The sequence below is a fragment of the Scyliorhinus torazame genome, chromosome 16, assembly GCF_047496885.1.
Source record: "Scyliorhinus torazame isolate Kashiwa2021f chromosome 16, sScyTor2.1, whole genome shotgun sequence".
In the NCBI taxonomy this organism is placed as follows: Eukaryota; Metazoa; Chordata; class Chondrichthyes; order Carcharhiniformes; family Scyliorhinidae; genus Scyliorhinus; species Scyliorhinus torazame.
Genome location: NC_092722.1, coordinates 6,402,958 through 6,414,252, shown reverse-complemented (window position 1 = coordinate 6,414,252; position 11,295 = coordinate 6,402,958).

Here is an 11,295-nt window from a genome sequence, read left to right as displayed (position 1 = left end):
CTGAACATGTACACACTGAGCACGTACACTGAGCATGTACACTGAGCATGTACACTGAGCATGTACACACTGAGCACGTACACTGAGCATGTCCACTGAGCATGTACACTGAGCATGCACACTGAACATGTACACTGAGCATGTACACTGAGCATGTACACTGAGCATGTACACACTGAGCATGTACACTGAGCATGTACACACTGAGCATGTACACTGAGCATGCACACTGAACATGTACACACTGAGCATGTACACTGAGCATGTACACACTGAGCACGTACACTGAGCATGTACACTGAGCATGTACACACTGAGCACGTGCACTGAGCATGTACACTGACCATGTATACTGAGCATGTACACTGAGCACGTACACTGAGCATGTACACTGAGCATGTACACTGAGCATGTACACTGAGCATGTACACACTGAGCATGTACACTGAGCATGTACACACTGAGCATGTACACTGAGCATGCACACTGAACATGTACACACTGAGCATGTACACTGAGCATGTACACACTGAGCACGTACACTGAGCATGTACACTGAGCATGTACACACTGAGCACGTGCACTGAGCATGTACACTGACCATGTATACTGAGCAAGAACAGAGTACAAAGCAGGACCCCAATATTGTACCCACGGTGAAGTGAAAAATCAAACTCAAGGCCCATGAATCCTGCCAGCTTAAAATCAAGGAAATGACCTCTTTGTCAAGGATTCCCTTGATGTGGTCAAAGCCACTGCTGGTCAATGTGATTCTACCTCATACACTTGTATCTAGGGTATCAGATAGACTTTGTCTCCCTGCGTTCCTCATGGCCAAGCACATACTTTACCTTTTCCTGTCAAAATATTGGCTTCTTAGGGCCCAATAATTCGAGGGGTCCGCCTTAAAATGTCAGGGACGTTTTGAGAGATGGTTCCATCCTTTTCACCCAATGAGCATTGGCGAACATGGCATGGTCATCATCGCACCTCCTCCTTTAATGCCGATGATGCTTTCCCTGCTGTTACAGGATCAGCAGGAAGGATGTACGAGGATTACTGGGAGGATAGAACAGAGGTCGAAACAGTCAGTGCTGAATTTCATGAGAGAATACAATTTACATTCTTGCATCATTGATTTCTAAGATCTTAATATTGGCAATGTGCATCCTAAATAAAATTCATGAAAGCATGTTTTATTTTTATTGATATTTACATGCTGCGCTAATATTTTGGTGATGGTGAAACTTTGTAATTGTTCCACACAACTCGATATTAAATGCATTATAAACCACATACTGAGCAGCATTAAGAAAAAAATAATGGAATCGAAATCAGAAATAGAAGCAATGTTTGTCATCTATTGAAATGGTGCACATGTTATCAATGGAGAAATTCACAATGCAACAGCTTTTAACGTTTCCAAGCTATCGCAGCCCCTCGCTTACCAATGCTCACCCCCCACCCCCCCAACTCCCGATTCCCTCCATATTGTCTTAGATGAACTTTGTCCTCATCAAATTGTAGCGTCGCTCTCCTTTAAACCCACATTGAACAAGGTGCAGCCAACAGTGACGATCTTGTCGGCATTTTGGCATCATTCTGTGTCACCCCCAGTTATATTCACATTTCTCAGGTTTCGGAATACTGTCAAACTAATTGTATGTTTTTAAGGGCTTAATTGTAGTGGCTCTTAACCTCAGCGTGTAAGTAGTGGACATTTTTAATGAGCCCATGTTTTCGCTTAATGCCTGAAAGACCTATCCGCTTTTAGTTTTACTATGATAATATAATACAGCACACAAGAACTTTGCAAGATGAGGGTGACCCCCCCCCCCCAATCCCCCCAGAGAACCTGGCATTGAGCAAGTTCACAATGTTTGGAATGTTCTGCGTCTCACACAAACAACCTGCACATTCAGACATTATGTTTAATATTGATGTGAAGATTTATTAAAGGATGTGCATGTATAAAACAGTATTTTTCTGAATATCTGCAAGTTTGAAAGTATCCTGCAATGATATAGAAGTTATGTTGCTTTGCAATCTGATGATTCTTGCTCTTTTTCAAGTGGTTAGTGTTATATTTTAAATAATGACTTATCTAAAATATATATATTACTCTTGAATCCACCCGGATGATAAAATAACCAATAGTCTTCTTGTTGAAAGATGAACTATTTAATGAGTAATAAAATAATAAACTGTGAGTCCTTTTACTCAGACTAACAATAAAGAATTAGAGTACACTACAGATAACTATATAACTGTACACTATTATAACAAACTAGTTCTAATTTCTCTCACTCTAGCTATTCTATGTCTTGCTTGTTCAATGTTCTGAATCACATCATCTGCATCATCTGACTTAGAAAAGGCGGGAAACCAGTTCTTATAGTATCTGACTGTGAGGCATCTAGTGTTGAAATGACTGTACTACATTTACATACATTGATCATGTATATTGATATCTGAATATCACTACAGTTAGCACAATTGCTTCACAGCTCCAGGGTCCCAGGTTCGATTCCCAGCTTGGGTGACTGTCTGTGCGGAGTCTGCACGTTCTCCCCGTGTGTCTGCGTGGGTTTCCTCCGGGCGCTCCGGTTTCCTCCCACAGTCCAAAGATGTGCAGGTTAGGTGGATTGGCCATGCTAAATTGCCCCATAGTGTCCAAAAAGGTTGGGTGGGGTTACGGGGATAGGGTGGAGATGTGGGCTTGGGTAGGCTGCTCTTTCCAAGGGCCGGTGCAGACTCGCTGGGCCGAATGGCCTCCTTCTGCTCTGTAAATGGTATGATTCTATGAATGATACAGGAAGTAAGCATTGATAGAGCCTCAGTCAGCTTCGATGTACGTTGAAGTGGCAGGAAGCAAAATGACACTGGCGGGAGAATCTTTAATTCTCGCATGTTGAGAAGCTGTGGGTTTAGTAAAAGCGGTTTCAGCTCTGCAACTCTCAGGAGGCCATGTGTGCTCGGCCCGGTTGCTGTTCAGACAGACCACCGCCTGAATTTTCACAGAAGTGCCGGCAGAGGCCTGAGACTGGATGTCCGGCCCCTGAACCCGGCCTCCAAGGTTAAATTCCCCGACATAATTTCCCATTGTCCTTCCCCCCCAAATAATGCAGGAAGAAGAGGATTAGACTCACCTCTGAGTTCAGTCCAATGTTTTTCTGTTAAGCCTATGATGTTCCCCAAATCTTTTATTTTAACCTTTGCTCCATCACCTTTGTCCAGGTTTTTCCATGAAAGGCTATCGAGAAACTGTGCGATACTCGGTGCACGGCGCTGTTAGTCAGATAGATAGTTTGGATATAGTGACCTTGTTGCTGTTAGCTTTTAGACACCTATCAATCATAATACATCGTGTCCTCTCTGTGTGGTTTTCTTAGTCCATTTCACTGATGCTGAAAATAATAACCCAAATCCATTTATGTGCCATTTTAACCTAATGCTTTAAGTGACATCAGCAAATTAGATGTGCTCTGTAAATGTGCAGCAGATTCTCAGTGAAACCTTCACCTCCTCAAAACACAAGGTCGTCAGCAAAGATTTGTGTTCGTATCTAAGTGTTCAGCTATATATTTTGTTTAAAAATTAATGTTAGATGCATTTGGAGTATTTCCTGAAGGGAGATATTTGTTGACCTACTTAGGCTGTGATATCAAAATGATTTACTTAACATAATGCAATTTCCTTCAAAAGTTGAAGACCTCATAATTTCAGCAGTACAACACAGGCATCGTAATACAACGGGTTCAGAGTTATTCAGACTCTCCTCCGAATATCATTGGACAGAAGTGCTCAGATGCATTTTTGTTTTTGCTGAATATTGTATTGATACAAATGAGGGGCATCAGGGAATTTAAGAAAAAAATTCAACTTCTCCCACTTGATATCGAATGTTGAACTCTCTCAGTTCAGCTACATCTCCACTGGATGCAGAGTTAAGCTGCCTCTGAACTTCTTCTTAAAACCATTGTGCCCCAACTCTCAACCTTACAAATGCATCCCTCACATTGGCCCCTGAGTATGTTACTGTTTATCACGACGTAGAGGTGCCGGCGGTGGACTGGGGTGAGCACAGTAAGAAGTCTTACAAAACCAGGTTAAAGTCCAATAGGTTTGTTTCGAATCACTAGCTTTCAGAGCGCAGCTCCTTCATCAAGTGAATCCATTCACCTGAGGAAGGAGCAGCGCTCCGAAAGCGAGTGATTCGAAACAAACCTGTTGGACTTTAACCTGGTGTTGTAAGACTTTTTACTGTTTATCACATCTGGAATTGCCGTGTCCAGCACTTTGGGATATTAAAGGCATTAAGAACATAAGAACTAGGAGCAGGAGTCGGCCATCTGGCCCCTCGAGCCTGCTCCGCCATTCAATGAGATCATGGCTGATCTTTTGTGGACTCAGCTCCACTTTCCGGCCCGAACACCATAACCCTTAATCCCTTTATTCTTCAAAAAACTATCTATCTTTATCTTAAAAATATTTAATGAAGGAGCCTCTACTGCTTCACTGGGCAAGGAATTCCATAGATTCACAACCCTTTGGGTGAAGAAGTTCCTCCTAAACTCAGTCCTAAAAAGCATTGTACCAATATTGCTAAGCTCATGCAAATTAAAGTTCAATAAATGGGCAGGTTACTTGAGAACTGGATCAAAGCTGCTCGAACGTGATGGACCTCTCTATTGCACCTTTTCAGGTTGGAGGTATTCTTGGACCTGCTGGTGTCACACCTGATGCTGCCAGATCCTAAAATACTGTGCAAATTGGCCGTCATCTGAGCAGGGTACCTGGGTAAAATGATGCAAGGTGACCCTGATAAACAACACCCTCACCTCTGCCATCTCCTGCAATGCCATCCGCTGGGCATCCCCTCACAGCACCATGTCAGTGTGCTGTTACTATTGGTATCTATGACGCCCTGCCTTAAGGTCGCCCCTGACGAATCCAAACAATGGAGAGATGGACACTGAGCCCCTTTCTAAACCAAAACAGAGCATGAGCAGAGATGATGTAGGCCAGTTTGTCTTGGTCAATGGGAGGGTCTTTGCTGCATGTGACCCTGAAATTGCCAAGAGAATCATGCTGGACTGCCTGAATATTAAGTGTTATACATCACTGCGCAGATAGGCATAGTGGGCTTCTGCAAGGCCAGGGGGAGACGGTGACCGTCATTGGTAATGTCACTGGACTAGCAACCCAGAGGCCCAGGCTAATGCCCTGGGTACATGGGTTAAAATCCCGCTATAGCAGCTGGTGGCGTTTTAATTCAATTAATAAATCTGGAATGTAAAGTTAGTCTCAGTAAGAGATTGTTGTAAAAATCCATCTGGTTCACCAATGTCCTTTAGGGTAGGAAATCTGCCGTCCTTCCTGGTCTGGCCTACATATGACTCCAGATCCACAGCAATGTGGCTGACACGGAAAAAACCTAATTTCATGAGCAGTAAGGGATGGGTAACAAATGTTAGCCTTGCCACGGACACCCATGAAAAAAGAAATTTAAAAAATGTCACCCGCAGTATCGAAGAGATGTCATCAAAGGATCGGATGTTGATGAATGGGCAAAGTCTCCCCAAGCATTGAGCGAGTACCAGTCTTTGCATAAAATACCTCTCCCCTCACTAACACACAAGCAATAAATACACCACAGCAACATGATGCCCTGAATCTCACCATGCAAGGTCTGTTTCAGCAACACGGTTTCTGTCTCTATTAGTATCCAGTAGCTGTTGACATTAACACCAGACATTTGCAGGGAAATGGGTGATTTAAAACTTAGTCCTTTCCTTCAAGAAGCTTAGCAATGCTGGACACCACGGCTGAAACATTACTGCATAAACAGTGTATGGTAAGCAAACAAAATTGATTTAATCTCATAACACCATGTGTTTATAGTGCGGTTAAATTATACTCTTCTAAATATCAAGTCATTCAACTTCAGTGACTTTGAACCAAGCAGAATGAGAGATGCCTGGAGCTCGTGGCATTCATTAAGTTGAAGCCACAGGATTGCTTCAAGCGGACAGTACGGATTGGGAGCTCATTTCCTTTACATTCTCCCAGATATCAAGAAGAACTGGAGACCCTTCTAGTCTCCGTGTCATGAAGCATCTGTACCCACTCGTATTTTAGTCTGCAGCACAGAACGCTAAGTCACATCGCTCAGTAAATATGCATAAACACCTTTCCAATTATTGTCAGCACAGTTCCTCATCAGGTGCACCGGAATTTCATTGTTGAATAAACGTCCCCGCGAAGCAAAGGTAAGAAGAACATTTCGGCACAGAGGAGACAGGGCGGCAGGGCGGCGCAGTGGTTAGCACTACTGCCTCGCGGCGCTGAGGTCCCAGGTTCGATCCCGGCTCTGGGTCACTGTCCGTGTGGAGTTTGCACATTCTCCCCGTGTCTGCGTGGGTCTCGCCCCCACAACCCAAAGATGTGCAGGCTAGGTGGATTGGCCACGCTAAATTGCCCCTTAATTGGAAAAAAAAATTGTTTATTCTAAATTTATTTTCAAACAGACGCAGAGGAAACGTAGGAACAGGGTCAGAGATGACCATCAGCCTCTCAAGTCTGTTCCCATTCAATGATATCATGGCTGATCTGTGACCTACCTCCATACGCCCATTATTGTCCCATTACCCTGAATTGTGAGTGGCTGCGTTTTCGTCAGCTATGCTTCTGCTTGTCTATTAATCCTTTAGTTTATCCTTGTGCACATTTTATCATTTTCTTTCTTTGGGACAGATGTCGCAATTGCGGGTGTTTTCAGGAGGCAGGGACTGGACACGGTGTGTCCGTGTGTCCGGTTTCCGGCGGGAAGTGAGAGTTCCCAACTGAGTTTGGAGTTGGGAGACAGGTTGCCGTGCTTTGGTAATCCTGGTTTGGAGATCGGGGTGTATCAGGTTTGACGGAGCACGAGGCACCCGGTCTTCGAGGCCTGTGGTCGGCTGGGCCCCGCCTGCTGGCCTTATGTCATCCTGTCTGTGATGATCATCGTGAGGGGTGGAGGTGAGTGATTGTGTTGAGTCAGCACCCCCCCACCCAACGACTAGGCTGCCCCCCCCCAACCAGCGCCTAGGCTGCCCCCCCACCCAGCACCGAGGCTGCCCCCCCAACCAGCGCCTAGGCTGCCCCCCCCCAACAGGCGCCTAGGCTTCCCCCCCCACCCAGCACCGAGGCTTCCCCCCCCACCCAGCACCGAGGCTGCCCCCCCCAACCAGCACCTAGGCCCCCCCCCACCCAGCACCTAGGCCCCCCCACCCAGCACCTAGGCTGCCCCTCCCCAACCAGCGCCTAGGCTGCCCCCCCCACCCAGCGCCTAGGCTGCCCCCCCCACCCAGCGCCTAGGCTGCCCCCCCCAACCAGCGCCTAGGCTGCCCCCCCCACCCAGCACCTAGGCTGCCCCCCCCACCCAGCACCTAGGCTGCCCCCCCCCACCCAGCACCTAGGCTCCCCCCCCACCCAGCGCCTAGGCTGCCCCCCCCACCCAGCACCTAGGCTGCCCCCCCCCCAACCAGCACCTAGGCTGCCCCCCCCACCCAGCGCCTAGGCTGCCCCCCCCCCAACCAGCGCCTAGGCTGCCCCCCCCCCCAACCAGCACCTAGGCTGCCCCCCCCCACCCAGCGCCTAGGCTGCCCCCCCCCCAACCAGCGCCTAGGCTGCCCCCCCCCACCCAGCACCTAGGCTGCCCCCCCCACCCAGCGCCTAGGCTGCCCCCCCCCCAACCAGCGCCTAGGCTGCCCCCCCCCACCCAGCACCTAGGCTGCCCCCCCCAACCAGCGTCTAGGCTGCCCCCCCCACCCAGCACCTAGGCTGCCCCCCCCACCCAGCGCCTAGGCTGCCCCCCCCCACCCAGCGCCTAGGCTGCCCCCACCCCAACCAGCACATAGGCTGCCCCCCCAACCAGCGCCTAGGCTGCCCCCCCCACCCAGCACCTAGGCTGCCCCCCCCCACCCAGCACCTAGGCTGCCCCCCCAACCAGCGCCTAGGCTGCCCCCCCCCACCCAGCACCTAGGCTGCCCCCCCACCCAGCGCCTAGGCTGCCCCCCCCCCCAACCAGCGCCTAGGCTGCCCCCCCCACCCAGCACCTAGGCTGCCCCCCCCAACCAGCGTCTAGGCTGCCCCCCCCACCCAGCACCTAGGCTGCCCCCCCCACCCAGCGCCTAGGCTGCCCCCCCCCACCCAGCGCCTAGGCTGCCCCCACCCCAACCAGCACATAGGCTGCCCCCCCCAACCAGCGCCTAGGCTGCCCCCCCCACCCAGCACCTAGGCTGCCCCCCCCCACCCAGCACCTAGGCTGCCCCCCCAACCAGCGCCTAGGCTGCCCCCCCCCACCCAGCACCTAGGCTGCCCCCCCCACCCAGCACCTAGGCTGCCCCCCCCCACCCAGCACCTAGGCTGCCTCCCCCAACCAGCACCTAGGCTGCCCCCCACCCAGCGCCTAGGCTGCCCCCCCCAACCAGCGCCTAGGCTGCCCCCCCCACCCAGCGCCTAGGCTGCCCCCCCCACCCAGCGCCTAGGCTGCCCCCCCCACCCAGCACCTAGGCTGCCCCCCCCCACCCAGCACCTATAAGGTTTGTTAGTGATAAAGTTGGTTGGTGATAGGGTTAGTTGGTGATAGGGTTAGTTGGTGATATGGTGAGTTGGTGATCGTGTTAGTTGGCGATAGAGTTAGTTGGTGATAGGGTTAGTTGGTGATAGGTTTAGTTGGTGATAGGGTTAGTTGGTGATAGAGTTAATTGGTGATAGGGGTAGTTGGTGATAGAGTTAGTTGGTGATAGGGTTAGTTGGTGATAGAGTTAGTTGGTGTGGTAAACCACTGTCACACCTTTATTAGGTGATGTAAGGTAGAACCTGTACTACAGGTTCGCCGGTAGTCCCTGCCTGCTGGCTCCGCCCAGTAGGCGGAGTATAAATATGCGTACCCTCCATTTAGCAGCCATTTCGCCAGCTGCTGTGGGAGGCCACACACCTTAGAGCAATATAGCCTCAGTTGTATCCAACTCTAATCTTTGTTCAATTGATTGTGCCTCAGTTGGTGTTAGCGTTATTTGGTGATAGAGTTAATTGGTGATATAGTTAGTTGGTGATAGGGTTTGTTGGTGATAGGGTTAGTTGGTGATAGAGTTAGTTGGTGATAGAGTTTATTGGTAATAGGGTTAGCCGTTGATAGTTAGTCGGTGATCGGGTTAGTTGGTGATAGAGTTAGTTGGTGATAGTGTTAGATGGTGATATGGTTAGTAGGTGATAGGGTTAGTTGGTGACAGAGTTAGCCGGTGATAGAGTTAGTTGGTGATAGGGTTTGTTGGTGATAGAGTTATTTGTTGATTGGGTTAGTTGGTGATATACTTTGTTGGTGATAGGGTTAGTTGGTGATATAGTTAGTTGGTGATAGGGTTAGTTGGTGATAGGGTTAGTTGGTGATAGGGTTAGCCAGTGATAGAGTTAGCCAGTGATAGAGTTAGTTGGTGTTAGGGTTAGTTGGTGATAGGGTTAGTTGGTGATAAGGTTAGCCGGTGACAGAGTTAGCCGGTGATAGAGTTAGTTGGTGATAGCGTTTGTTGGTGATAGAGTTATTTGTTGATTGGGTTAGTTGGTGATACACTTTGTTGGTGATAGGGTTAGTTGGTGATATAGTTAGTTGGTGATAGGGTTAGTTGGTGATAGGGTTAGTTGGTGATAGGGTTAGCCAGTGATAGAGTTAGCCAGTGATAGAGTTAGTTGGTGTTAGGGTTAGTTGGTGATAGGGTTAGTTGGTGATAAGGTTAGCCGGTGACAGAGTTAGCCGGTGATAGAGTTTGTTGGTGATAGGGTTAGTTGGTGATAGAGTTAGTTGGTGATAGGGTTAGTTCGTGATAGGGTTAGCTGGTGATAGGGTTAGTTGGTGATAGGATTAGTTGGTGTTAGCGTTATTTGGTGATAGAGTTAATTGGTGACATAGTTAGTTGGTGATAGGGTTTGTTGGTGATAGGGTTAGTTGGTGATTGGGTTAGCTGGTGATAGAGTAGTTGGTGATAGGGTTAGTTGGTGATAGAGTTAGTTGATGATAGGGTTAGTTGGTGATAGAATTAGCCAGTGATAGAGAAAGTTGGTGATAGGGTTAGTTGGTGATAGAGTTAGTTGATGATAGGGTTAGTTGGTGATATAGTTAGTTGATGATAGGGTTAGTTGGTGATAGAATTAGCCGGTGATAGGGTTAGTTGGTGATAGGGTTAGTTGGTGATCGGGTTAGCTGGTGATATAGTAGTTGGTGATAGGGTTAGTTGGTGATAGAGTTAGTTGATGACAGGGTTAGTTGGTGATAGAGTTAGTTGATGATAGGGTTAGTTGGTGATAGAATTAGCCAGTGATAGAGAAAGTTGGTGATAGGGTTAGTTGGTGATAGAGTAAGTTGATGATAGGGTTAGTTGGTGATATAGTTAGTTGATGATAGGGTTAGCTGGTGATAGAATTAGCCGGTGATAGTGTTAGTTGGTGATAGGGTTAGTTGGTGATAGGGTTAGTTGGTGATAGAATTAGCCGGTGATAGAGAAAGGTGGTGATAGGGTTAGTTGGTGATAGAGTTAGTTGATGATAGGGTTAGTTGGTGATAGGGTTAGCTGGTGATAGAGTTAGTTGGTGATAGGGTTAGTTGGTGTTGGCGTTATTTGGTGATAGAGTTAATTGGTGATATAGTTAGTTGGTGATAGGGTTTGTTGGTGATAGGGTTAGATGGTGATAGAATTAGCCGATGAGAGAGAAAGGTGGTGATAGGGTTAGTTGGTGATAGAGTTAGTTGGTGATAGGGTTAGTTGGTGATAGAATTAGCCGGTGATAGAGAAAGGTGGTGAACGGGTTAGTTGGTGATAGAGTTAGTTGATGATAGGGTTAGTTGGTGATATAGTTAGTTGATGATAGGGTTAGTTGGTGATAGAATTAGCCGGTGATAGAGAAAGTTGGTGATAGGGTTAGTTGGTCATAAGGTTTGTTAGTGATAGAGTTAGTTGGTGACAGGGTTAGTTGGTGATAGGGTTAGTTGGTGATATGGTGAGTTGGTGATCGTGTTAGTTGGCGATAGAGTTAGTTGGTGATAGGGTTAGTTGGTGATAGAGTTAGTTGGTGTGGTAAACCACTGTCACACCTTTATTAGGTGATGTAAGGTAGAACCTGTACTACAGGTTCGCCGGTAGTCCCTGCCTGCTGGCTCCGCCCAGTAGGCGGAGTATAAATATGCGTACCCTCCATTTAGCAGCCATTTCGCCAGCTGCTGTGGGAGGCCACACACCTTAGAGCAATATAGCCTCA